The following is a 27,895-nucleotide window of genomic DNA, read 5'->3' as shown; positions in this document are numbered from 1 at the left end:
GAGAGTTAGTCAAGCCTCTTCCATTTGGCTCCAGAAACAATTTCAGCGCTTTCAAGCTATAGCAGTGAGAGCACTTACCTTCAATTCACTTATGGAACAACCTTGAAATCTTTAATGGTGCCTTCCTTTCTCTGGCTGAGCACAGCTCCTAGCATGGGTAAAATGCAATTTATTCTGATGTAAGCAGGTATATAGAGTCAGGGCAGAACTTTCTGGGCCTCTTATCTTTTATTTCCCTTGTAAGAGAAAGTTGTTTTCTCCAACACTCTCTTTTTTTTCAAATACTGAGATATAATAATATTAATATCACTTGAACATGAACATTTATTAGATCATTAGCTTTCCTCATAGGGTTCAAGTCTGGCTGAAAGAATTCTACACTGAAGCTGGGAGGTGCCATGGCTCAGGCCTACAGCCCTGGAGCATAAAGGGGCAAGGCTGGGAGTTTGAGACCAGCCTGGGGAACAGAGCAAGCACTCATCTATATAACAGTAAAACATAATTGTATTAAAAAAAATCTACACTGAAGCTGAAAGTATAGGGAAAAGTTTGTGGATGCAAGAAAAGCTAAGGAATACTGTGGAACAAGATTGAGAAAAATTAGGGTATTTGAGTGGAAATGTAGCCATGCTTGGGAGATAAAAGGAGAGAAAATGGTAGTTAAAATAGCAGGTAAAAAAAATGTTCAAGACATATTTTCTGAAGACCATGAGTCTAAGCTCTTTAAGGACACGATAACGTACTTATCTCTGCATTCTCAGCCCAAAGCAAACTGCCCAGCACAGAGTGGCCAAGCAATGATTGTTTGCTGAATGAGGGATAAATGGAATTATTTGAGAGATGGATGGAATATATATGGTTAAGCATGCTCCCCGTTAGGCAGACATTGTGCTGGAGAGCCTTTGTTCCTCTAGAGCCACTTTCCTGCTTTTTGTTCCAGCAGGCTGAACTAATGTACCCCATCAATGAGCTCCCTTTCTCTGAGGCATCCTAATGGGAGGTGCTAACAATAAGAAGTACTGCCAGGAAATCAGAGGGTGAGAGGAGACTGAGGTCAGCGTATTTATTCCCTTAGTCCCTCCTTATGGGTCTTTAAGTTGGCTATGTTCCTCTAGCGAAGGCCACAGGTGCTATGAAGTGACCTTCTCCATCCATACAACTTCTTTCTGTTCTTTCTTTTTCTTTCTTTCCTTCTTTCTCTTTCTCTGTTTCTTCCTTCCCATTTCTTTTTTACTTAAACTCTGTTCACCTCTTTTCAATTTGCCCCTTCAAAAAACTACCCTCAGTCACTCTGAGTGTGCCAGCTATTTCCTGCCTGAAGCCTGACTGACATAAACAGCTGGAACAGGAGTTCCAGCTCTAATACTACTTACATGGTCTTGTCACTTGCCCTAATCAATAAAATTGGGTGCTTGTAAACTAATGCATACAAGGTGTTAAGTGCATACCAAGCATTTAATATCTAATAGTAGTAAGGATGAGAGTGATACCCTTTGCCAGCTTATTTGTTTGAAAAAGATGATACACATGCTCTTTCATTATGTCTCTAGAGCAAAGAGCTGTTCATGTTTTAGAAAGAAAAGGGGTCAGCCATAGCCACTCATGCCTGTAATCCTAGCACTCTGGGATGCCGAGGCAGGCTGAACACTTGAGGTCAGGAGTTTGAGACCAGCCTGGCTAACATGGTGAAGCCCTGTCTCTACTAAAAATATAAAAATTAGCCAGGGGTAGTGGTGGGTGCCTGTAATCCCAACTACTCAGGAGGATAAGGCAGGAGAATCGCTTGAACCCAGGAGGCAGAAGTTGCAGTGAGCTGAGATAGTCCCACTGCACTTCAGCCTGGGTGACAGAGCAAGACTCAGTTTCAAAAAAGAAAGAAAAAAAAGCAAAGGAACGCCCATACCCTGTTGAGAAAGATTTAACAGTCTTTCACCACTGGAATATTAGGGAGTATGGAAATGACATTGAGACACATGGCTTGAAGCAAAGAAAGATTTGTTGAAAATGGTTTTGACTACTGGCATTTCTGAGTATTCAGAGTACACTGGTCAACACATTCAGCCTATCAATCAGGTCCATGAAGAGTTGCTTCTTTGTGATGCTTGCTGGAGGGCTATCCATGGATTCCTGGACGTCCATCGATAGGCACTGGATCTCAGGCAGTAATTACAGATCTATTAAGTGCTGATTAATCCCTCTGCTTTTATTTCTGTCCTAATGAAATATTTCAAGCCAATGGAGGGGCTGAGTCCCTTTAGAAACTCCATTAATATCCCAAAAAGACTCTGACCCAGGAGACAAGGCAACTCAGGTTTTACATATCACAGCTAAAACCCACCTGGAGGCTCATGTCCTCAATAGAAAACAACAATTCTCAAATCCATGAGAACTCTGTTAATCTTCTAAAGTTAAAGGGCAACCAAACATTTGCCTAAAATTTTCAGTTCTGCAATTGTTTATGGCATGTGTGTTATATGCTAGGCACATGCTAAACGCTGGGGATACAGTAGTGAAAAGGTAAACATGGTCCCTGCTGAAAGGAACTTAGAATCTTTCTGAGTTACTGTCAAGCCAGGAACCTACAGTCCTGATATATAAATAATGCTTAATACACATTGTTATATGATTGAATACATAATGCTGAATTACTATGACATATTTCTTAATTACAAAGGTAAGTATTGGCCTAGGCTTTCAATGTTCAAAATGTAAAATAGAACCATCAAATATTTTGATGTAATTTGTGTATATGCGAGAATACAGATAGTACATTCAAATAACAAAATCATCTCAGCTTACAATGCAATTATAAGCATAATCTTTAGTCGCTTAGCTTTTAAGTTGAATGCCAGGAATTCCATAGAGATGCTCCAGGGCCCACCATGGACATGGGAGGGTGTGCTAGGGGCAGCCAAAGGAACCAGGGTGTCCACATCCTTTCTCTTTTCCAACCAGCCCACTCCACTGTTTTCTCTATACCCCAGGTTTCTGAACATGATTGCATTTGAACAGAACATTTTTGATCTTAAATGAAAAACTGTGAGAACCAGTGATGTAACGGAGAAATTTCGCAATTATGATTTCCTATCATGGACCTTCCTGATTCCAATAATGATGCTAATATTTATTTCTGGGTATTAGTTAGCCTAAGCACCTTTCATGCATTATGTTATCTGATTATCATTCAACCCTATCTACTAGAATCTATTGTTATCATCATTTTACAAATTAGGATGATATGGTTTAGTTTGATTCAGTAAGTTGCCGAAGTCTGCTTAGATGGTATTTGAACAAAGGCTTGAACCTAGGTTGTCTGTTTCCAAAGCCCAGGTTATAAATCTCCACATTGGCTGGGCGCGGTGGCCCAAGCCTGTAATCCCAGCACTTTGGGAGGCCAAGGCGGGTGGATCACGAGGTCAAGAGATCGAGACCATCCTGGTCAACAGGGTGAAACCGCGTCTCTACTAAAAATACAAAAAGTTAGCTGGGCATGGTGTCGTGTGCCTGTAATCCCAGCTACTGAGGAGGCTGAGGCAGGAGAATTGCTTGAACCCAGGAGGCGGAGGTTGCAGTGAGCAGAGATCGCGCAATTGCACTCCAGCCTGGGTAACGAGTGAAACTCCACCTCAAATAAATAAATAAATAAATCTCCACATTACCCAGTCTTGCTAATGTGTACATGTTTAGCATATACAAGGTGGGCAGATGGGCATTTCCTCTCTGACAGTTGTTTAGAGCTTAAAACAATGTTGTATTTCAGTTGCATAATTTCTGGTGATTGCATCTACTCTTCTGGTACAGGGAATTAAAAATGGTCCCATCATGAACTGCTGCACAGTAGATTCACTCTTCCTGCAGTCTTGTATAGCACACAATATTACATTGTTCATAGTAGGACCTAAGTCTTATTATTAAAGAAGAGAAAATAAATGACAGGCTTATTTTCATAATTCTCATCAAAAATAGAAGAGATATATCTGTTTTCCTTCTATTATTTTTTATATCAGGGAGAGCTCTATCAGCAAATTGATGGCTTAGGAGTTTGGCTGTTCCTAACACACATTTCTTAAAGTCTGCTGTGGAACCAGAAGATGAATAGTTGTTGCTATGATTAAGGATTAAGACTTTATAACACAAAGAATCCCTGAGGTCCAGTTTTTATAAGAATCTTGTTAGTACTCTACGAAGAGTGAAAGAAGAAAAACATGGAAACAATTTTCAATAGTCTTGCCTAGTACACTGAGAAATGAATAGTAAATTCCATCAAGGGTACGTGACTTTTTCACTGATCGTTTTCCCATGGAGGAAGGGTGTCATAGCCAACTGAGTGTATTGATGAGACTCTCTTAGACTTTCCAAACTTCCATTTATTTGCCTGTAAAATGGGAATAACAACGCTGTTATATAAATAATATGCAGCTGACGCTGATGGCAATTACAACGACACAAGTATTCTCTCTGCTGAGGCTACAGGCACGATAGATTTCAGAATCACTTATACAAAATGGCTTTCTGGTTTTTCTTTCCTTCTCAAAAAACTGAGTTAAACACTGCCCCACCCCACCCCACACGCGCACAACCCCATTAAGCCAATATGCCTCCAGAACCTAGACCAAATTACAGCTTTTTTTTTCCCTCTGAGACGGAGTTTCGCTCTTGTTACCCAGGCTGGAGTGCAATGGCGCGATCTCGGCTCACTGCAACCTCCGCCTCCTGGGTTCAAGCAATTCTCCTGCCTCAGCCTCCTGAGTAGCTGGGATTACAGGAACGCACCACCATGCCCAGCTAACTTTTTGTATTTTGAGTAGAGACGGGGTTTCACCGTGTTGATCAGGATGGTCTCGATCTCTTGACCTCGTGATCCACCCACCTCAGCCTCCCAAAGTGCTGGGATTACAGGCTTGAGCCACCGCGCCCGGCCCAAATTACAGCTCTTAAAATAAGATGTGTTTAGGAAAGAGATGAAAAGTCTGTTTCTCCTCATGTAGTTTATGAAATGTAGAGTGTATAACATTTGAGTGTTTTTATGGAGCTCCAAAGAGTCTAGTCATGAGCTGCTTGATTAAGATTCCTTCCATCTGAAAGCATTCTTCCCACTCTGCTCCCAGCTCCTGCCCCATACCAGTCTTAGGGTATGGGGTGGTGATGATGCCCTGCAGCAAAGGAATGGAGTTGGTCTAAAGGGATATGGGGCATTATTTTAATTGGAGTGCTTATGAAATACTTGTTAAAACCTCTCTCTTTTGATGAGTATGTCTTATGCCAGAGGTGTTTCTGCATCCCTGTGGTATGAGGGTAATCCATTTAGCCAGTAACATTTCTACAATTTTATTAACCACAAAATCCCTCCTATCTGGGTGAGGCTTCCTATATTTCTAATTTCTGTCTTCCCAAACCCTCAGATTCAGGGCTACAAGGGAAGGTGCTACAGCCTGGTATCTCATGGGGCAGTGGTGAAGCCACCATGAAGCAGCTCATGTGAAAGTACTTTGAGAAGTGAAACGTGCAGTACTAAGTACAGTTATTCTTAGTTTCTTTGTTCAGTGTTCCGCTCCATAAATATAAGACAAAACTATCTTTCCTCCAATAGTTGATTATGTATTACTGCAGGCCTGTTTAGAACAGTCCAAAATGCCATGTGAACTGTTCCTTCTCACACAGAGAAAAACCCGTTTTCTTTCTTCAGCTGTGCCTCTATTTTTAAAATAGAATGTCTTACCAATGTCTTCCTTAAAATGTTAGTTCCTTCTTATACCATCCCCAAGTCTTGAAATGATACAAATTAAGAGAGTCAGTCTGAAGAACAGGACAGTCTGATATTTCCAGAATGTCACTTATCTCACCTCTAGGAGCAACACTTTTCCTCTCATTTCGCTGAAATTGTGGAGACAAAAACTCTCTGTAAGGAGCTGTAACACTACTTGTTCTGACATTAGTTATAATACAAGGAAAGTCAGCCTTAGACTTTGTCCAGAAAACACTTCCACCCTTTCTTTTATAACACACAATGTTCTGTGATGTGTATCCTAGGGACTAAAGCCACATAGCAATGTGGTTCTCAGACTTGGCTGCCCATCAGAATCACCCGGGCAGCTCATTAAAAAACATGGTTTATTCGTTCCAAACCCAGACCTCCTGAATCAGAAGCCAGGAGGGTAGAGTATTTAGAAATCTGGAATTATCAACTCCCCCAGTTCCCTTTTCCCAAAGGGAAACTTGACAGGGAATCTTTGTACAGCACATGAAGCCAATGATTACATGAAATAATCATCAAGAAGGCCACCATAACTTGTCATACAAGGTGAGTTCCATGTTCAACACAAGCTCTGAGTAGGAAGGGGAGTCTCATCAAAGGTGAGAGAAGCTGGCTGCAGACATCAGCTCCATGACGTGGAAACACGATCAATAAGGCCTCGGGACCACCTCTCCTTTTCCCACCTCTTTCTTGTCTGGGTCTGCCTCTTTCCGGGAGCATGCTGCCACACACCAAAACAAGAGGAGGGGCTAATTTAAAAGCAATGACAATGTTGAAATATATGTGCCAGGCCCTTTTCTAAGCAATTCATAGGAATTAACTTATTTAATTTTCCTAAAGACACAACTAAATTAAAAAAAAAAATCGAAGTTGAAAAGGACATGGAAATACTCCTCGACCATTTCTTAGAATCAGCTTGGATTCTGCATTCTTACCTCAAACCATCCCTAATCTTTTCCATATCAGTTCATCAACACTGCTGCCCTGTGTACCATCAGGAGGCTTAAGGAATGCTGTCTTGGGGTTGCCCCTCCCCAAGAATTCCTCCTGAGAGACAAGGACATAAATACAAGTAGTCTATTTGGGAGATGATTCCAGAAAAGAGAGTGGGGAATTGAGACAGGGAAATGAAGGGAGCTGATAAAGAATGCATTCATGAGCAGGTGCCTGTGGTAGGCAGCTGGGGCTACCTCACTGGGGTGCTCTGGAAGACAGTATGTGAATGCTTCAGAGGTATTATAGCAGTGTAGGAAGCTGGTGCATTTATTCTCCAACTCCCTTCTCTTATTGGCTCCTGCAAACATCAAATTCCCTGCATTGCTGGCCTATCCCTCTTCACAGCCTGAAGCCCTCAGGGAGAGAGAACTGGCCTACAGAGGGAATGCTGAAGGCATGTGTGGCAAGTGCTGCAGGTTTGGGTGTGTGGCCTTAACGGTGCCTGCTGCAGTGCATACAGGTGCTTTGGAAAGTTCTAAGTCACAAACGGGGAAGAAAACAAAAGAAAGAAGCGGGAAACTATGACTTTTTTTTATGAGGGCTCCAAGGAAAGATTATGTTGGTTCTGGCTGCACTTCTCACTGATTTTCTTTCCTTTTGCTTGTTGGTTTTTTTTTTTAGTGGGCTTGAGGATTTGTGTAACAGTTCATGCTTTTCTTTGCACAAGCCTCTGCCCTTGGTTTATGCTGTTCCCTCCATACAGAATGTTTTGTTTCTCTCTTTGGCCAACCATGACTCTACTTTTCCTTTAAAAGACCAGATAAATTACCACTTCCATCCTTTTTAGTTTTTTCTCATGTATAACCCTTGTTTCATTCTGTGTCATAGTTAGCCATCTTCATGTTTGGCTCTTCTCTTAACTCAGTATTTTGCAAGAGAGACGTGATAAACAAATACCCATTGAATGAATGGACAGACCTAATCTAAATAATGAGATTTCAAGCTTCTTATTAGTTCCACTTGATTTAACTTCAAACCCTGGGCACATGATTTTGGAAGAAAGATTTCAATCCCCCTTGCACATTTTCAAAATTCTGTAAGGTCATTCAATGCTATTGATTTCTAGTGTTTTCTTCTCTGTCCTTCATTATCAGGGTAAATTCCACATCACTATTAGATTTAAATGAGAGCTCAAATATGTCTTATTAGTGAGGTGGCACCAGTTAATGAGCCAACATTATTAAACACAGATAAAGTAATAGAGAAGTATTATTGGTTCCACTGCCCTGGGAACAACAGTTTCACAAATCATCTTCCAGTTTTAGAAGGAAATGTCCATATCTGACTCTGCTGAAAGGCCACTTTCCCTGTGAACTCCTACTCATCCGTCAAAACCCAGCTCAGTTGTCATCCACTCTGTCAAGAGGAAGAGAGGAAAGAAGCTGACATTCGTGGAACACTTACTCTCCCATCTACTGTGTGTGGCACTTTACTTGTGTCATTTTATTTTATTCTCCCAATGGCACTGCAAGGTAGAAGTTAGCCCCATTCTTCAGAAAGAAAGAAAAAACCGGAGCTAAACAAAAATCCAATAAATAAGTCATGAAAATAAGCTTCAAAGCTGGGTCTCTCAAACAGTACAGTGTTGTATTTTCTGTTAGTTTAGATTGCCTTCCATCTAAACTATTGCTATACATCTTCTATGTAATAAACTTTTTTGAGTACATATGGCCTGACCCTGTATCTTAATAAATCCTCAGCAAAATATCTATTAGTTGGATATTATCAAGCACATTTTGCAGGGATGCAAAGGTCTAGGAGATGCTTTTCTTCCTCTGTTTTCTGTCCTTCCACAGTGGGTGATCTGTCTCAGTTATACTATTTGTCTTAAGACTTCATAAGTATGTACATCTATTTCTGTCTTCCAAACAAGAACATGAGTTCCATGAGGATAAGGTTGTGTGTGTGTGTATGTGTGTGCATTCTCAGTGTAGGGGTGAATGAATGAAACTGTGGAATGAACAAACTCACTTGAACCTTAAAATAAAATATAAAGATGTTAATGCTTTGAAAAAGTCTTTATATGAAAAACTGACCTTTGACAAAATAAGCTGATAGAATGTTTAATGTCCTAAGTGCAATTAGCCCACATTGGATGCATTTTATGTATTCACTCAGGTCATGCATATCTGTACCTCCCTCACATCTGGCAACGTGCCAAAGCTTCAGATTCCCAACAACCTGGCTCTTGTCTATGTTTAGATAGAGGCAAGAACCAAGAAAAAAAATCAGACAAAAGATATGTCACCAAGCCTTCCATATACTAATGGCCACGTACCTTGCTCAGATGAGAGGCTTCCTGGTCCTTACCCAGAGCCTAATTCCTCTTTCTTGACAAATATTCCTAATAAGGATATTTTTTCTAAGTTGACAGCATGTTAGAAGAAGCCAAGTAAAACGGAACAAACTGTCAGAAGAAGGCACACTTAGAGCCCCATGAGAACAAGAGAGAGCACAAAAACAATAAAGGGGCATAAAGAAGAACTTGAAAGCATGGCATTCTCAGAATATTTTCTGTAAGGGCAAAGAAACCCTGCTCTGCTCCACAGGTTCTGAGGTTGTCACTGCATACTGCCAAAGAACAATGTTGTCAAAAAACTGTTAAGATGTTTTCCATCAACTCTATTTTAAAACACAAGGATGTGAACAAGTTATACATTTAACTAATAATTTTTATTTAAAACAGTTACAATCTTTTTTAGAACAACCTAAAAGTTTGGTTCTAAAATGACAAAACTTTGACTATCAGAAATCATGTCTATTAAGGAAGAATTGTTCCTTAGGGGTTCTAAAGATTGCTAAAGTGCTGCACCTCTGGAATGGCACCAGTCCTGGTGACATGCAGAGTGAGCAGAAGTGCTAAGAACAATTTGGTTTCTCGAAGTGAAATTCCACTTGAGACCCATAGCCATTGGATATATTTTGGAGACCTATTTAACTTTAGTAATTTGAGGCTCTTTCCATTGTTACCCACCTACATGAACTACAGAGAAGGAGGCTATATTGGTTTATAATAGGCAAATTATTGATACTATCCTTTCATCATAGTGAGTAATGTAGTTGTTGATCTTACACTTGCTATGGCTCCGCTTACTATTTTTTACTCTCAATCATTGTTACACCAATAGGATTATAACCACCTACATGACATAAAAAGATACAAAGAAAAAAGAAAAATGTTTCACAGCCCTAACTTGTCAACATATCAGTTCTCCACATTTTCCATATGCCTTCCAGTTCTTATTCATGTGTTTAGCATACTGATTGAACAAAATGACCCTATTATCCCTTTTCCTGTGTCCACATTCATTCTATGTGACTCTGTGTACTTTCTTACACAAGAAATACAGTTGGTTTTCTCACTCCTTGAATCTGGAGTCACCTCATCTCTTTCTGTGGCCAACAGAATATGGCAGAAGTAAAATCGTGCACATTCTGAGCCTAGGTCTCAAGGTGCCTTGCAATCCCCATTCTGTTGGAACTTTTCCAAGCTGTACTGTAAATAAACCTGGGCCAGCCTGCTGGATGACACTGAAGAGACACATGATCTAGTTATCCTGTTTCTCCAGCCAATAGCCAGCTGACCACTAGACATGTCAGCAAGGCCTTCCTAGCCTAGACCAGTCAGTATCTGGCTGACCCAAATGTTGACACCCAAACAGGCTCAGCTAATCAGCAGAACCACTTGTTTTCCCGTAGACAACTGAGCAATAATAAATGCCTATTGTTTTAGGCATTGAGTTTTATATAGTTTATTATACAGCAATAATTGATAAAACATGCTGCATACAATTGACCTAGTCATTTTCATATTGTAAATCATGCTTCTAATACATGTATGATTCATACAGTGAACATACAATAATTTATTTTAATATTTCCCCAATTTGAGGCTATTTAAGTAGTCTATAGTTACTAAACCGAGGCAATAACGTGATGCAAACAGCATATGTTATTGATCTTCTAACAGTGATTTCAAATCCTGAATTTTCTGATGATGAATCCTGTGGCTTTGGCCAACTTAACCTCAATAGATCTTCTTTTTGAAATCTGTGAAATGGGAATGATGATTCTTTGAAATGTCATTTTTAATACTCAGGATGATGTATAATGACAATCTAGTATCTGAACACAGTGTAGCTAATAAATGGAAGATGTCATGTAAACAGTGCTATAATTTGTTTAATTCTCAACTATGAAATTTGGTTCAAATATAAGGACAAAAAAAGATAAGGAATTAAATGAGCAGATAGACAATGCATTTTTTTTGTTATTTAGTCTTCATTTCATAATCATAAACTTAACTCTGCAATCCAGCTAGGCATGGAAAAGAACAAGGAAAACAAGGAACCCAAAGAGAACTGCAGCGAGAGCACAGATTTTAGGATACTGCAAGCAAATGGGGTGGAGGGTGCTCTCCTGAGCTACAGAAGGAATGGTCTGGTGGTTAAGATAAAATACAAGTCAAACTTATTAAAGTTGTCCACAGTCAGCAATGGTGATCTTCTTGCTGGTCTTGCCATTCCTGGTCCCAAAGAGCTCCACGGCCTCCACAATATTCATGCCTTCTTTCACCTTGCCAAAGACCACATGCTTGCCATCCAACCACTCAGTCTTGACAGTGCAGATGAAAAACTGGGAACCGTTTGTGTTAGTTCCAGCATTTGCCATGGACAAGATGCTGGGACCTGTATGCTTTAGGATGAAGTTCTCATCATCAAATTTCTCCCTGTAGATGGACTTGCCACCAGTGCCATTATGGCGTGTGAAGTCACCACCCTGACACATAAACCCTGGAATAATTCTGTGAACCCTTATAACCAAATCCTTTCTCACCAGTTCTCAGAGCACGAAAGTTTTCTGCTGTCTTTGGAACCTTGTCTGCAAACAGCTCGAAGGAGACGCGGCCCAAGGGCTCGCCGTCTACAGCAATGTCGAAGAACACGGTGGGGTTGACCATGGCTGATACTACAAGACTCCAGGCGGCAGCGGCGTCTGCAAAGCCGACAATGCATTTTTAAAAAACTAGTGCTTAGAGGTAATTACTGACTTATTCAGCTTCAATTTCTGGAGATGGGAGGCACTGAAGGCATCATCATTCCACCAGAGTATACTTGGCTTGGACCTTGGAAATCAGAAATCATCACTCTGATGGTTACTAAACAAGAGTGTGTGGTGAGAACTCAGAGTGCTGTATGAGAAAGAGCTACTGCACTTGTTTAATATGCAGATTCTCGGGGCTGGGCGCGGTGGCTCAAGCCTGTAATCCCAGCACTTTGGGAGGCCGAGGCGGGTGGATCACGAGGTCAAGAGATCGAGACCATCCCGGTCAACATGGTGAAACCCCGTCTCTACTAAAAAAATAAAAAAAATTAGCTGGGTGTGGTGGCGCGTGCCTGTGATCCCGGATGCTCGGGAGGCTGAGGCATGAGAATTGCCTGAACCCAGGAGGCGGAGGTTGCAGTGAGCCGAGATCGCGCCATTGCACTCCAGCCTGGGTAACAAGAACGAAACTCCGTCTCAAAAAAAAAAAAAAAATGCAGATTCTCAAGACACACATCCAGAGATTCTGAACCAGTAGATCTGGGTTTGAGTCCAGGAATCTCTGTATGCTCTGAGCTTCCCCACAGGGGGTTAATCAGAATCTATCAATCTGGTGAACAATTGTCTTATTTCCACCCCCTCCTCAGTTGTGGAGAGACATCAAAGGCCAAGAAGGGTTAAACAAGAAGCTTCCATCTCCTCAGAGAGAATCAATGGCTGAGCTGGGGCGAGAGAGCCCAGTCCTTTGGATTTCTGAGCAGTGGTTCCACATGGTTTACATGAGCTATCCTGAGTTCATCAAAGGACAGAAATCTGCCGAGACCCTTGTTCTAAGAATGTACTTTTCTTCCCAAGGCCAGTCTCCCTCTCATCCTAGTTGATACATACTTTATACACTGGGGAAGTGATTAATGTGAATACATTATTTATTCTTTACTGAGAACTTGTCCTTTGAGCTGTAACCAAGTAACTGACTTTCAGACAAATTGAAATATGCCAAGAAATGGTTTGTCTTGTCTATCAATATACAGCTCAGTGTTAGCTTTCAAAAAAAAAGCAGCAAATAAAATCAAGGTAACAGATTCTTTTACATTTTATTGTCTCCTTGGGGCTTTGTAATACCTTATTTTTTTAAGATAAAGAACTTGCCACTTTATATAACTCATCCTTTCAAGCAAGTAGCTTGAGACCTGTTTGTCTTCCAAGTTTGCATTTTAAGAGGACACTTTTGTCATGGCATTTCTTGAAGAAATGCAGCTGTCAGCATGGATATAACCAAGAAGCATATTTATTCTGGTAGAACTAGAAAGCTTGACATGGCTTTAGAGTTACTTAAAAATTATTGTAAATTAATTTTGAAGCTGAATTCAAACTCAAAGCAACTTAAATTGTTTGCTGAGACAAAAAAAAAGAAACTCTGTCACCAGGACTGCTTTGTAGTGGAAGAACTTTCGCAGCTTTTTTCTCTTATAGTCTCTTTACTGATAGGCAGAACAGCTTAAAGAAACCAAATGGCCCGGATGCCACAAGCAACCTTTCGACTCCCTATCAGAGAAAGTCAAGACCAGTAAGAAAACGGTACAGACCAGAGCCGGTGACCTCCGGTTACCTTGAATCATTAACATATCATTATCATACTAAAATCCCTTCTGCTAAGTGAAGATCACTGCCGTTTTGTGTACATGCAATATATGGAGAGGCATGTTCATGAATTGCACCTACCACTTGGAACTCCACCCAATACCTGCCTGCATACCTCCCCCTACATTCACCTCTGTAAAACTCCCATCTCCTGGGAAGAGGTGCCTTTAGAGCATGAGCTCCCCTTCTCCATTCTTTGGCCATTCTAAAACCTGAATGCCTTTCCAGTTTGACATTCTTTCTTTGTGGCTAACATAAAGTAGGGAAAGAATTCAAGTTACTGGTGACAGTACAGCACAAGTCAACTGTCTGCAAAGTCTTAAGTTTCATGTGCCTAATCAGTGAAAGTAATTTGTGGTACAATGATTAAAAGGTTAATGTTTGAGAAGACGAGGGTTTGAATGCTTCCCCACTTACAGGCACATGACCTTGGAAAATGACTCAGCTGCTCTAAGCCTTAACATCTTCATCCATGTAATGGGGATACTTACAGCAAACTTTCGTTGAATATTTAGTATATGCTAGGACATTTTAAAAAGTCTATTTCCAGGTGGGCGTGTTAGCTCATGCCTGTAATCTGAGCACTTTGGGAGGCTGAGGCAGGAGAATCAGAAAGTCAGGAGTTTGAGACCAGCCTGGCCAATATGGTGAAACCTTGTCTCACTAAAAATACAAAGAAATTAGCTGGTGTGGTGGCACGTGCCTGTAATCCCAGCTACTTGGGAGGTTGAGGCAGGAGAATTCCTTGAATCCTGGAGGCAGAGGTTGCAGTGAGCCGAGACCACACTACTGCACTCCAGGCAGGGCGACAGAGCAAGACTCCATCTAAAAAAAAAAACAGTCTGTTTCCATAAGTTCGTTTAACACTTAACTCCATGAGTAAGTGTTATTTTTATCTCTATTTTACACCTCTGAATACTGAGGTTCAGAGAGATTAAGTAACCTGCCTAAGGTCATTCGGATAGTAAGGGATGAAGCCTGAATGTGAACCCAGGCAGGCTGATCCCAGAGCCTAAGAATTCAATAAAAGTAGTCCCTGCCAAGAACTTGGAAGTGTGCTTATAATGAGAGCTCAAAAATGGTGCCTTAATATTGTTATTGGAGAAGAGCACCTTGAAGCTTATACCTACGTGAGGAGTTCTCTCCTGGGACTGTAAACCACCTTCATATCATTGTTTACCTTCAATCATTTGTAGCATGTATACCCATAATAACAAATTAACCTATACCACCCCTATCTCTTTTCAGTCTCTTTACGTAATGTCTCTTGTTGTCTGAAAAACAAAAAAAATATACAGAATAAAGTTTACTGAATACCACCAATCAGTTGTCTACTCTTTGGGTGGAGAGTTTATCCTTCCAATGTTTTCTCTTTGCACATGAATATTTGTCCATTTCCCTCTAAAATGTGGATTACTCTATGAATAGGGTTTAATCCTGCTTTTCCTCCCTGATTTTTATATGACAAGCATTTTTTCATCTCATGCACTGCTCTGTGAAAACAGGATTTTCGTGATGGCACAATATTTCATTTTAAAGATAAACTGGAGAGTGATAAGTGCAGCAGGAAGACTGCCCTTTCTTCTCCTCCCCACTAATAGGATGGATCTAATGTGATTGGGATTGGGCATATATGCTAGGAGGACAGATTATTGTGCTAAAAAATTTGCACACAAAGGTTGTAATTTTCTTCCTTAGTTTTGTAGAGGAAAGATTACTACCTTAGCACTAAGCTTTTCCTTTGTGTCCTCCCCTCTCATTGAATGGAGTGATGTAATCATGATATTTTGGTTTGAACTTATGAAGAGTGGTAAGGAATATTCTCCTAAGAATAAAGAGAATAAAGTCCAGTCCAACTTACTAATAGCTCCCCTCCCTCCAAAGTGCTCCTTATTGTCAAAGGGATTGTTGATATTGTGTACATTTTGGTGGGTGCTAACAGAGTGATTGCAGACCTAAGCTTACTGATTTTTTTTTAATGAGCAAGGTTTAAAGATACCATGGTTTTCTTACCTAATAATCAAAACAAACACATTTGATGTAATAATGCAATAATTACAATAAAATAAAAATAATAATTGTTATTGAGTCTTTACTATGTGCTAAGTGCTTTATGCATTCTTATTTAATTTCTCAATCATTCTATAAGGTAGGGATTGTTCTCATTTTGCAAAAGAAGAAATGGAAGCTGAAGTAGTTCCAAGACTGGTCAAAGGTATTATGGGCATGGGTGGAGGAGCCAGGCTTTCAATATAGACTGGCCCACCTTCAAAATAGTGTTTTCCTACATGATACCCTACCAAGCTATTTTATTTAAACTATAGGCTATTTTTTTTAAAAAGAAGGTTTTTATTTTAAAATAGTTTCAGATTTACAGAAAAGTTGCAAGAATATAATAGTTTCCACGTACCTTGCACCCAGCTTCCTTTATTTTTCACATTACTAGGGTACATTTGTCACAACTAATGAACCAACATTGATATGACATTAGCAACTAAAGCTCATAATTTATTCTGAGTTTCTTAGTTTTTAACCTAATGTCCTTTTTCTGTTTTAGAATCTTGCTCAAGATACCACATTATATTTATTCATTACATCTCCTTAGACTGTGAGTTTCTCAGATTTTCCTTGTTTTTGATGACCTTGACATTTTGACGAGAACTGGTAAAGTATTTTATAGAATGTCTCTCACTTTAGACTTTTCTGATGTTGTTCTCAAAATTAGACAGGGTTATTTATAGGTGATAATTTAAAAACAAAATAAAGTGAAACTTTATGTAACTGCCAACCCAGCCAAAACTAGCCCTACTCCGTTGGTAACAGAATGTTGCACTAGCTTACAGGCATAACAGAGCTAAGACTGCAAGTCATACAGCCCAGGCATGTGCAACAGAAACAGCTTTGACTTCTAACAACACCTGGAACCAATGATTCCTCCTCATTGAACCAAGAAGATGGCACATGACCAGAACCTGCTGGAACATGACCACTGGAACTCTTTCAAAGCAAGGGGTCTGTTGGCCAGGAAGATCTGGAACTAAAATCTGCCTCGACATGCCCTACTGTAAAGTTGGAGGTCAAATTTGAAGACCTCCAAATGGACCTTGCCAAGCCAACATTTGTAAATCCTTTCCCCTGTCATCTAACCCCTTAATACTTGCCCCAGACCCCAAATGTGGGAGACCTGATTTCAGCCCATCTCCTGTCTCCTTGCTGGCCAGCCTAGTAACAAAGCCTTTCTTTTCTCAAAAGCTGCCACCATCGTATTAGCTTCTATGTGTGTTGGGCAGGGAGTCCACTTGCTATAAAACAGTCATGCAGCACCCACCACCAGAATGAACACTTATGTTTTCCATATTTGCCACTGAATCTTTTAAATGAAAAAATAGGTGATGAAACTGAGCTCCCTTTTAGGTCTCCTTTTTAGTTTTATTCCCTTTTCTCCCAAAGTCATGAATTTATATTTTTTCTCATCCATGTTTTTATGTCCATGTGTTACATATGTCAATAAATAGCATGCAGCAATATTTTGTACTTTTTGTCCACAGATGTTATCATAATGAACAATCATTCTACAAAGTGTTTTTCTAGACATTCAATTTTTAAGATCTGTTGATAGATACAGAACTATTTATTTTTTAACTCCTGAGTAGTGTTTTCTATTATGAATATGTCATGTTTATCCATTTGTCTAATGATGGACATTTGTTTTCAATATTTGTTATTGCAATGATATACAATGAGTATCCTTGTATTTATTCTTGGTGGAAATGGGTTTCTCTGCAATACCTATATAGCAGTGAAATTCTGGGGTATTAAAAATACAGCCATACTCATCTTTTTCTCCAGGTATGACCAAAACCCTCTGTAGTCTACACACTCTTGCTCTCCAGCATTGTATGTGTTTCCATTATGTCCCCTCATTGCTTATACTTGGTACTTTAGACTTTCAATATTTTGCCAGTCTGATGGGTGAACAATGTTTTTATATAATTTATGACTTTATGAGGCATAACTGATATACAATAAACTGCACATATTTAAAGGGTACAATTTGATGAATTTCGAGAAATCCGTGAAACCAGCACCACAACTGAGATACTGAGCATTTCCATCACCTCTAAAAGTTTCCTTGTGCCTCATTGCAATTCATCTCTTTCTAAATTCTTTTTTTTTTTCACTCAATGCACTGTAGATGTTGATCATCTTGTTCTTAAAATAGTAATTTTTTTTCATGTGTCTACATGATGGCACAATGAAAAAGGAAAAGCAATTGACATTTCCACTGTATTAGGGAAAAAGTTCTATTTTAAAAAGAAGGGAGATAATATTGCAACATAGAAAGTAGTTAAGAACACTGATAAAGTAAGACTGATTTATTTACATCTTCCCCTCAACTTCTGACACTGGGTGTGGTAATCAAAAGATGGCCTCAAATTTCCCACTCCTTGGTGTACACACCTTGTGCAATCTCCTCACCTGAATGTGAATGGAGCCTGTAAAAGTAATGGTACAACACTCACTGATTAGCCTATATTATGTAGCTAAGAGGAAGAGTTCTTGCAGTATGTAATTAACATCCCTAGTCAGTTGACTTTAAGTTAATCAAAAGAGAGGCTATCCCAGATGGGCCTGATCTTAATATGAGCTCTTTAAAAGAGGTTCTAAAAGTCAGAAACAGAAGTCACAAAGATTTGAAAAGCAGGCAAACTTCCCTGGAATCCTGAAAGAACCAAATTGCCATGTATGAAGAGGGTCCTGTGGCAGAGAAGGGCAAGGGCCTGTAGGAGTTTGGGGCCTCAATCCTCTAGCTACAAAGAACTGAATTCTGCCAACAACCACAGAGCTTGCAAAAAGATCTAAAGCTTCAGATAAGATTGCAGCCTTGATGTCAGTCTGAGCAGAGTGCCTGGGTAACTCTTGTCCCATGGTAACTAGAAGAAATAAATGTGTCTTGTTTTAAGTCTCTAAGCTCAAGGTAATTTAACTTGCAACAATTGGAAATAAGTACACAAGTCGACAACTGATCTGTTTTCTTTTACTATAGATTAGTTGGAATTTTCTAGATTTTTTTAAACAAATGAAATTATATGTATATTTAGTCTGGATATTCTCAATCAGCATAATGATTTTTGAGATTCATCCGTCTTATTTTTTATCAGAGCTTAGTTTTTTAATTCAGTGTATTGATATACTATATTTTGTCTATATATTTATCTGTTAATTAACAGTTGGTGATTTCCAATTTTTTGGCTATTACAAATAAAATTGCAAGTCTTTGTGTGGACATATATTTTTATTTCTCTTATTTAATTTGATGTTTCCTGATTATTAGTAAAGTTAATAATTTTTTCATATTGTGTTACCTACCTGAGCATCCTCCCCTGTGAATTGCCTTTTAAGGGCACAGTGGCTCATGCCTGTAATCCCAGCAATTCTGGAGGCCAAGATGGGAGAATCACTTGAGCCCAGGAGTTTGAGACCTTTCCTGGACAACACAGGGAGACCACATCTCTACAAAAAAATTTAAAAATTAGCTGGGCATGGTAGTGTGCCTGTAGTTCCAGCTAGCTGGGAGGCTGAGGTGGAAAGATTGCTTAAGCCTGGGAGGTTGAGGCTGCAGTGAGCCATGATCACGCCACTGCACTCAGCCTGGGAGACAGCAAGAGCCTGACTTATATAATTAATTAATTAATTTAAAAATTGCTTCTTAGTATCTTCTGCCCATTTTTTATTTGTATTTTTTCCCATTGATTTATAAGTTCTTTAAACATTCTGAATACAATTTGTTTGCCCATTATAAATGTTGAAAGTATCTTTTCCCAGTTGACGATTGTCTTTGTTTGATATCCTTTGTCATATAAAATTTTAAATTTTAATAAAGTCTAACTTTATCTTTAAACAAAATTTGCTTTTATTACTTGTTTTAAGGAATTCCTCCTAGATCTGAAATTACAAAGATATTTTCTATTTTTAAAGTATAGATTCAGAGTTTTGTTTTCTACATTTAGTTCTTTAATATTTTGGAGTATTTTTGTATAGAGGAAGGTAGGAATACAATTTTATTTCTATAAAGAAAGATAATTTCTCAAGTCTCCATATCAAGTAGTTCATCATTTCTCCACTGATTTGCAGTTTCAGATATGGCAATTTCCACATATGCGTATATCTATTTTCCAGCTTTTTGTTCTGATGCACTGGTGTGTTTGATTACTAGTATACCAATACCATGCTGTCTTAATTATAATATCCTTGCTATAGGCCTCATATATAACATTTCCCTCTCTTCTGACTTCTCTTCCAGAATTATCCTTTGTCATATATATCCTTTGGCTTTCCTGTATTTTACACCTTAGATTAAGTTGAAAATGAATTTACCAGGATACCCGAAATATTTGGTACATTTTTAATTAAAATGTCATTGGGGGAAATGTGCATCTTTACAATACTGAATCTTCTCATCCACAAGCATGTTATATCTTGCCATTTTTCTTGTCTTCTTTTTCAATTCATTAATAACATTTTACATATTTTTCCCAGAAAGATTTCACACTTCCTTTGTTAGATTTACTCCTAGGTAGATATGGTCTGAACATTTTATACAAACCATCATAGCTATTTCCCTATGAAAGTTATAAAGTGAAAAATTTAGAATCTTCACCAAATAGACTACTTTCAACAAAGAAAATAAATCTAGTCCTAGTATTGCTTATGAGCTGATGTCTAAAATGATATGTTCTCTGTTCTGTGTTAAGAAAGAAGAGCCCTTTTTGACCTTCCACATGAGAGCCTCATATGCCTATCCTGGAAAATCACCTTCTGCAGTCTGTGCTTAAGATATCAATAGAATCTAACTTCTCTGACCCTGATCAGATTTCAATTGAAAAATGCAGGGGACTATGGTGGCTAGATTTTTCAGTTTTTCAAGAAAAGCTGGCAATCCAGATTTTTATATAAAATCTTATTTTTAAATATTAGCAATTAAAAAAAAACCACTTTATATTATGTGGAACAAACTAAGCAAGCCTGAGGCCTGACAGGACATGAGGACTGCCTGTGTTCAACCTTTGGGATAGCTCTGTCACCAGCAACTTCTAGCTCAGCTTCTCTCCCATAGACCACACTCCTTTGCCCAAGAGGGGCATGCTTTTCAACTCTTAAGTATTTGGTATCACAGAGTGTGAGTTACAAGGAATATTAGAGTTTGGCTGATCCTAGTTCAGTTTTTGAAGGTTATAGCAGTTTTGAGGCAGGGGACAGAGAAGCAACTAGTCAAGCTTCACACAGTGACCTAAAGGCAAGGCCAGGCCTAGAACTCAGGTGGGCTGAGTCTACATCAGGGGGTTTGCCATCACTTACACTGCCTGGTTACATTGCAAAGCCTTCAAGGGACAGGCTGTGACCCTTCCCATGATGTCTCAAATAAATAAGAGTTTGACATGTGAGACACTATTAAGATACAATTCTGTTTGGGGATGCCTATGGAGAAGCTCTAGAAAAAGTGGAGAGAATGAACAGTCACATAAATGTTGCCCTCTAAGAGGAATTTTAAAATTCATACAAAATATTAAGACTCTATTAAACCAAGTATTCTACTAATTCTTAATAGCCACTGGGTCTAAATTCTGAGCAGTTGTGACCAGACTTTCCAGATTAATGGGTGGAAAGACTAAGTGATATGGTTTGGCTGTGTCTCCACCCAAATGTCATCTTGAATTTGCACATGTGGGAAGGACCCGATGGGAGGTAAGTGAATCATGGGGGCAGGTCTTTCCCATGCTGTTCTTATGATAGTGAATAAGTCTCACGAGGTCTAATGGTTTTTGTAAGGGAGAGTTTCCCTGCAAAAGCTCTCTGCCTGCGGCCATCCATGTAAGACTTGACTTGCTCCTCCTTGCCTTCCACCATAGTTGTGAGGCTTCCCCAACCATGCAGAACCATGAGTCCATTAAGCCTTTTATTCTTTATAAATTACCCAGTCTTGTGTATGTCTTTATCAGCAGCATGAAAACAGAGTAATACAGTAAATTGGTACTGGTAGAGTGGGGCACTACTATAAAAATACCCAAAAATGTGGAAGTGACTTTGGAATTGGGTAACAGGCAACGGTTGGAACAGTTTGGAGGGCTCAAAGGAAAACAGGAAGATGTGGACCAGTTTAGAACTTCCTAGAGACTTGCTGAATGGCTTTGACCAAATTGCTGATAATAACATGGACAATGAAATCTCAGCTGAGGTGGTCACATATAAAGAGAGGAACTTATTAGGAACTGGAACAAAGGTTACTCTTGTTATGCTTTTGCAAAGAGACTGGTGGCATTTTGTCTCCACCATAGTGAAGTGTGGAACTTTGAACTTGAGAGGGATGATTTAGGATATCTGGTGGAGGAAATTTCTAAGCAGCAAAGCATTCAAGAGATGACTTAGATGCTATTAAAGCTGTTCAGTTTTAAGAGGGAAGCAGAGCATAAAAGTTTGGAAAATTTGCACCCTGACAATGTGATAGAAAGGAAAATCCCATTTTCTGAGTAGAAATTCAAGCCAGCTGCAGAAATTTGCATAAGTAACTGAGAGGTAAATGTTAATTACCAAGACAATGCAGAAAATGTCTCCAGGGCATATTAGAGGTCTTCATGGTAGCCCCTCCCACTATGGGCCCAGAGGCCTAGGAGGAGAAAGGGTTTTCATAGGCTAGGCCCTGGGTCCCTCTGCTGTGTGCAGTCTAGGAACTTGGTGCCCTGCATCCCAGCCACTCTAGCCATGACTAAAAGGGGCCAAGGTAGAGTTCTGGCTGGCTTCAGAGGGTGCAAGCCCTAAGCCTTGACAACTTCCACATGGTGTTGAGCCTGTCAGTGCACACAAGTTAAGAACTGGGGTTTGGGAACCTCCACCTAGATTTCAGAGGACGTATAGAAACACCTGAATGTCTAGGAAGAAGCTTGCTATAGGGGAGGGATCCTCATGGAGAACTCTGCTAGGGCAGTGCAGAGGGGAAATATGGGGTCAGAGCCCTCATACAGAGTCCCCACTAGGACACTGCCTCGTGAAGCTGTGAGAAGAGGGCCACCATCCTCCAGATCCCAGAATGGTAGATCCAAGAACAGCCTGAACTCTGCCTGGAAAAGCTGCAGACACTCATCACCAACTCATGAAAGCAGCCAGGAAGGACAATGTACTCTGTAAAGCCACAGGGGCAGAGCTTCCCAAGACCGTGGGAATCCACCTATTGCATCAGTGTGACCTGCATGTGAGACATGGAGTAAAAGGAGGAGATCATTTTGGAGCTTTAAGATTTGACTGCCCTGCTGGATTTTACACATGCATGGGGCCTGTAGCTTCTTTGTGTGGGCCAATTTATCCCATTTTAGAATGACTGTATTTACCCAATGCCTGTACCTCCATTGTATTTAAGAGGTAACTAATTTGCTTTTGATTTTACAAGCTCATAGGTAGAAGGGACTTGCCTTGTCTCAGATGAGACTTTGGACTGTGGATTTTTGGGTCAATGCTGAAATGAGTTAGGACTTTGGGGAACTGTTGGGAAGGCATGACTGGTTTTGAAATGTGAGGATATGAGATTTGGGAGGAGCCAGGAGTGGAATGAGATGGTTTGGCTGTGTTCCCACCTAAATCTCATCTTGAATTCCCACCTATCGTGTGAGGGAGCTGGTGGGAGATAATTGAAACATGGGGACAGGTTTTTCCTATGCTGTTCTCATGATAGTGAATAAGTTTCATGAGACCTGATGGTTTTATATGAAGGAGTTTCCCTGCACAAGCTCTCCCTTTGTCTGCTGCCATCCATGTAAGACATCACTTGCTCCTCCTTGCCTTCCACCATGATTGTGAGGCCTCCCCAGCCATGTGAAACTGTGAATCCATTAAACCTCTTTTTCTTTGCAAATTACAGTCTTGGGTGTGTTTTTATTAGCAGCATGGAAGCAGACAAATACACTGAACATAGCAATAACATCTGTGCTTAAGGCTTTTTTTTCTTTTTAGAGACAGGATCTCACTCTGTCACCCAGGTTGGAGTACACTGGCACAATCTCAGCTCACTGCAACCACCACCTCCTGGGTTCAAGCAATTGTCCCACCTCAGCCTCCTGAGTAGTTGGGACTACAGACATACACCACCATGCCCAGCTAATATTTCTATTTCTTGGTAGAGACAGGGTTTTGCCTGTAATACCAGCACTTTGGGATGCTAAGGCAGGTGGATCTACCTGAGGTTGGGAGTTCAAGATCAGCCTGGCCAAGATGGTGAAACCCTGTCTTTACTAAAATTACAAAAAATTAGCAGGCTGTGGTGGCGGGTACCTGTAGTCCCAGCTACTCAGGAGGCTGAGGCAGGAGAATTGCTTGAACCCAGGAGGTGGAGCTTGCAGCGAGCCAAGATCACACCACTGCACTTCAGCCTGGGCAATAAGAGTAAAACTCCATCTCAAAAAAAAGAAAAAGAAAAAGAGACAGGGTTTCACCATGTTGCCCGGCCTGTTCTCAAAATCCTAATAACCTCAGGTGATCCACCCACCTTGGCCTCCCAAAGTGTTGGGATTACAGGCATGAGCTACAGTGCTGGGGTAAAGGCATTTTTGATACAGATTCTGTGTATGGGTGTTTACATGTGGCTGTGCATAAACACACTCATTTAAATAGAATGAAATACAATTAAATGCCAGCCTTCTTACTAAAATCAGTATTGTGAACTGAAATGTAAGTTCAGTGATCCAACAGTCTCAGTCAAATTAAGTGTATATTACCCCAACCAACCTGTTTCAGCTTATGTAAAAGATCATCAGTGAGTTGATGAATGAGTAGATGCCTTGTTTGTAATCACCTATGCTTTCTGAGAGTCACCTGTGTGGCTAAGTAAATCAGACAACTTTGAAGTGCTTTAAAACCATACAGCTTCATTTCACGATTGCCATTACATGATTGACCAAAGAGCCTTCAGAGATGGAATTTTCCACTTAATATAACTGCAAAGTGATTCAAATTAGCTACATTGCAATTTGCTGCAGGGAAAGGTCATTGATACTTTTCTTTAAGGGTGTTACCTAGATCTAAATATTTATTACAATTATAACATATTGATTGGAAGGATGCTTGCCAAATATTATTTCTGTTTATAACTTACACCACTGGCTGAAAAGCTACGGCCTGTGGGTCAAGTAAGGCCCACCAGCTGTTTTTCTTGAAGTCTTATTGAAAAACAGCCATGTTTATTTGTTTACATATTGTCTGTGGCTGCCTTTCTGCTACAATGGCTGAGCGGAGCAGTTGTGACAGGTTCTATAGGCCCATGAAGCCTAATGCATTTACTACCAGTCTTTTAAAGAAAAATAATTGTCATGTATGATCTTCACATAATTTTCTTTTCTTTTTTTTAAATAACCTTTAAAAATGTAAAAAAAAATTCTTAAATCTCTGAGATAGAATTTGACTTTTGGGCCAAATGTTGGGCCAGATTTGCCAATCACTGGTCTAGATAATTAAAACAATAAAGCAAAATCTAATTTGTGGCATTTGCCTATTTCCATGGTATAAATACTCTCACCGTGATTGACTTTGAGCTACCAGCATGCTGTTGTTGAATGCAGTGTTGTGAGATGTATAGGAGCATAGCATTTTATAGCCACCATAAAGATACAATATGCATAAGGAACTACAAGAGCAGAGATAACAGTAAAGAGTAGTGAAAAAATTCATAAATAATACATTTTCAGCATTTATGATTCTTTTCTGGTATAACTCATTCAATTATAAGCTTATGTAATTTAATTTTTAATGGTGAACATATTTAACAACTGGCTTCTAAAATCCTTGAAAATTTAACACTGGGCTCTGGTGAGCCAGTAAAAGTCTGCTGTAGCACATTCCTGAGTTTAAAAAATGTTGCACTGTTTAGAGATAAAAGGAAAAGGAAAGTACACAAATGACCATACTGTAAGTTTGAACGTGGTAAGTTTCTAAATATACATATGTATATAAGGAGAAGACTTGAGCATAAACATATTGGCTAATTAACTTCATTATATGTGCAAATGATATTCATTGTAATTGAGATCTATATAGGCTGAAAAGCTTCACTTTCTACAGACAGTTGGTAATGAGACTTACATATTCTCCTCCTCCAAATAAATTTTCTTTTAGCTTTAAGAAAAATAGTCAGTAGCTGGTGAATTTAATCTTGATTGATTCAAAATATTTAGTGGAGAAATTTTCCAATCTTTTTGTTAGTGAAGGTTGTTTCTGAAAGTTTTGATCATCAATCTGAATATGCACAATATTTCTGAATTGCAATAATGAAAAGACAAAGATAGGTCTGCTGCAGCATTGTTGCCATCTCACTGTTATTGTTTTCATGCTAAGAAGACACTTGGCCCATTTGTTGCAGGAAGTCCTTTTTTACATTTCTACAAATTAAATAGACTTGGAACCAAGGCTGAAGTGACACATTCACAACTTAATAAAACTCCAAAAAGTAAGAAATCCATCAGATTTTGTGTGAAAGTTTTTTTTTAAGATATTGAATGTTTTATGTTTTTAAGAAAAAACCCACAAAACTAATTACTGTCAACTACATTTTAAGTTTTCAGATATCTAGCCAGCAGAAAGCTGTTATTAAATCACTGTAAGCCTTTTTTGCCTTTCTTCCCACAAAAGAATCATTATTTTATTCATAATATTGGCTTCAAAACAGAGGTTGTCAATCAAGATACGCAAGCTACTGCCTGAGAAAGAACAACCAAGGGCCTTTGTTTTTATTGCAGATCTCTCTCTCTCTAAATATATATATATATATATATATATATATATTTTTTTTTCTTTTCTTTTCTTTTCCTCTTGGGGTTTCTTATACTCACATCCAACTGTTACTAAGAAAATAAATGAAGAAAGCCTCCTAATTTGAGGATACTTAGCTCCTAGCTTTTAAAAGATCATTTCTTTTGTTAATGTTCAACTCTCCCATTATCCTTCTAGGGCAATGGAGCTTTTCACATCTGGGCAGCATGGAAAACACTGTTGGTAGGGGATCTTTCTTTCCCGTTCCTCTTCCCCAAGCAGCAATCACCATGAGCAGCTGCCAGCAACTTTCACATAACAGCAGACAATAAAACAATAGCTCATAGTGATTTCAATGGGGTAAGCCGAAAGTATACAGTGTTGCTATTTAAAGTTCTAGCTTAGCATAAGTTCTCTCTGCTGAAGTGGTATTTGAGGCTCTAATTGTTCTAGGGGTCTTTTCTTGATTTTTGTCCTCATCACTCATGTTAATGAAGGAAAATAAAACAGCTTTTGTCTAAGTAGCAGAAACTTGATTTCCTGTCTCGCTTTTTATTTAGATCCAATAAGCCATTACATAGCCTTCAGGGGCTCCTTCTTAGAATTCTTTCTCAATTATTTACTCATTATTTAACTTAAGACAAAACTAACCTTAACTTTTAACTTAACAGTCTCATTGGCCCACGAGCCTGTAGCAAACCGTGGCAAAAAGGTAAGAGACCATTACAGTTCAAGTCAGCTATAGTCAAAACATGGTGAGTGACGGAATATGATAAAAAGTAATATGCGTCAATTAAAGAGAGATTAAAGACACACTGTACCTTGTTCCAAATTTGCTTTGTGATGGAAAAATGGTTTTTTAACGAGAAATGTTATTTTATGGTTTCTAACAAGTGAGCAAGCCAATGACATTTTTGGTCATTATCTAATTTAACCATGAGAAGAATAAAGTATAATGGTACACTAATTTGTGTATTTTCCAACTGTAGTGCTTCAAATGAGATAAGATAATGACATGAATGCTTGGAACCCTAAAGGCATTAATAAACATAAAATCCACCTCCTTAAAAGATGCAGACAGCAAGTTCAGAACCTGAGTGATATTTCTCAGATTTCTTATTAAAGCCATCCACTACGACTCCAGCAGAGTTATCTACCTAAAACACAAATCTGATCCTATTTTTTCCTTGCATGAAATGTGCTTCAGTGGCACCTGGCAATCTTCAGGTTCAAATTCAAAATGTTTATAGGCGTGCTGATCCCAGTCTTCTGCCTATATCTCTGCCTTATCTTTTAATACTGCTCAGCTCTTCCTTCAGCCAAATTTAACACTCATGATACCTCAAGAACAGTGCATGCTTCCATGACACTGTGTCTTTGCATTACTCTCTTCCCTTCCTAGAATACAACTCATCCCTGCACCTCAACCCTAAAATCTCCCCTATAATATTTGCCTTTTAAAAGAATCCTTGGCCGGGTGAGGTGGCTCATACCTGTAATCTCAGCACTTAGGGAGACCAAGGTGGGTAGACCACGAGGTGAGAAGTTTGATACCAGCCTGGCTGGCATGGTGAAACCCTGCCTCTACTAAAAATACAAAAATTAGCTGGGCATGGTGGTGTGTGCCTGTAATCCCAGCTACTTGGGAGTCTGAGGCAAGAGAAGCGCTTG

The 27,895-nt window shown here is 39.4% G+C and overlaps 1 protein-coding gene and 1 pseudogene across 1 annotated transcript in view; both read right to left on the bottom strand.

Moving 5' to 3' along the window:
* The window catches only part of SYNPR (synaptoporin), a 361,132-nt gene that overhangs the window by 193,425 nt on the left and 139,812 nt on the right, over positions 1-27,895 (bottom strand). The gene's annotated exons all lie outside the window — the stretch shown is intronic.
* On the bottom strand, positions 11,095-11,834 carry LOC144579551 (peptidyl-prolyl cis-trans isomerase A pseudogene; annotated as a pseudogene).

This window comes from Callithrix jacchus, chromosome 15 (assembly GCF_049354715.1).
Source record: "Callithrix jacchus isolate 240 chromosome 15, calJac240_pri, whole genome shotgun sequence".
In the NCBI taxonomy this organism is placed as follows: domain Eukaryota; kingdom Metazoa; phylum Chordata; class Mammalia; order Primates; family Cebidae; genus Callithrix; species Callithrix jacchus.
Note: the sequence above shows the minus strand (reverse complement) of the source record. Positions and strands in the feature narration are given on the sequence as shown.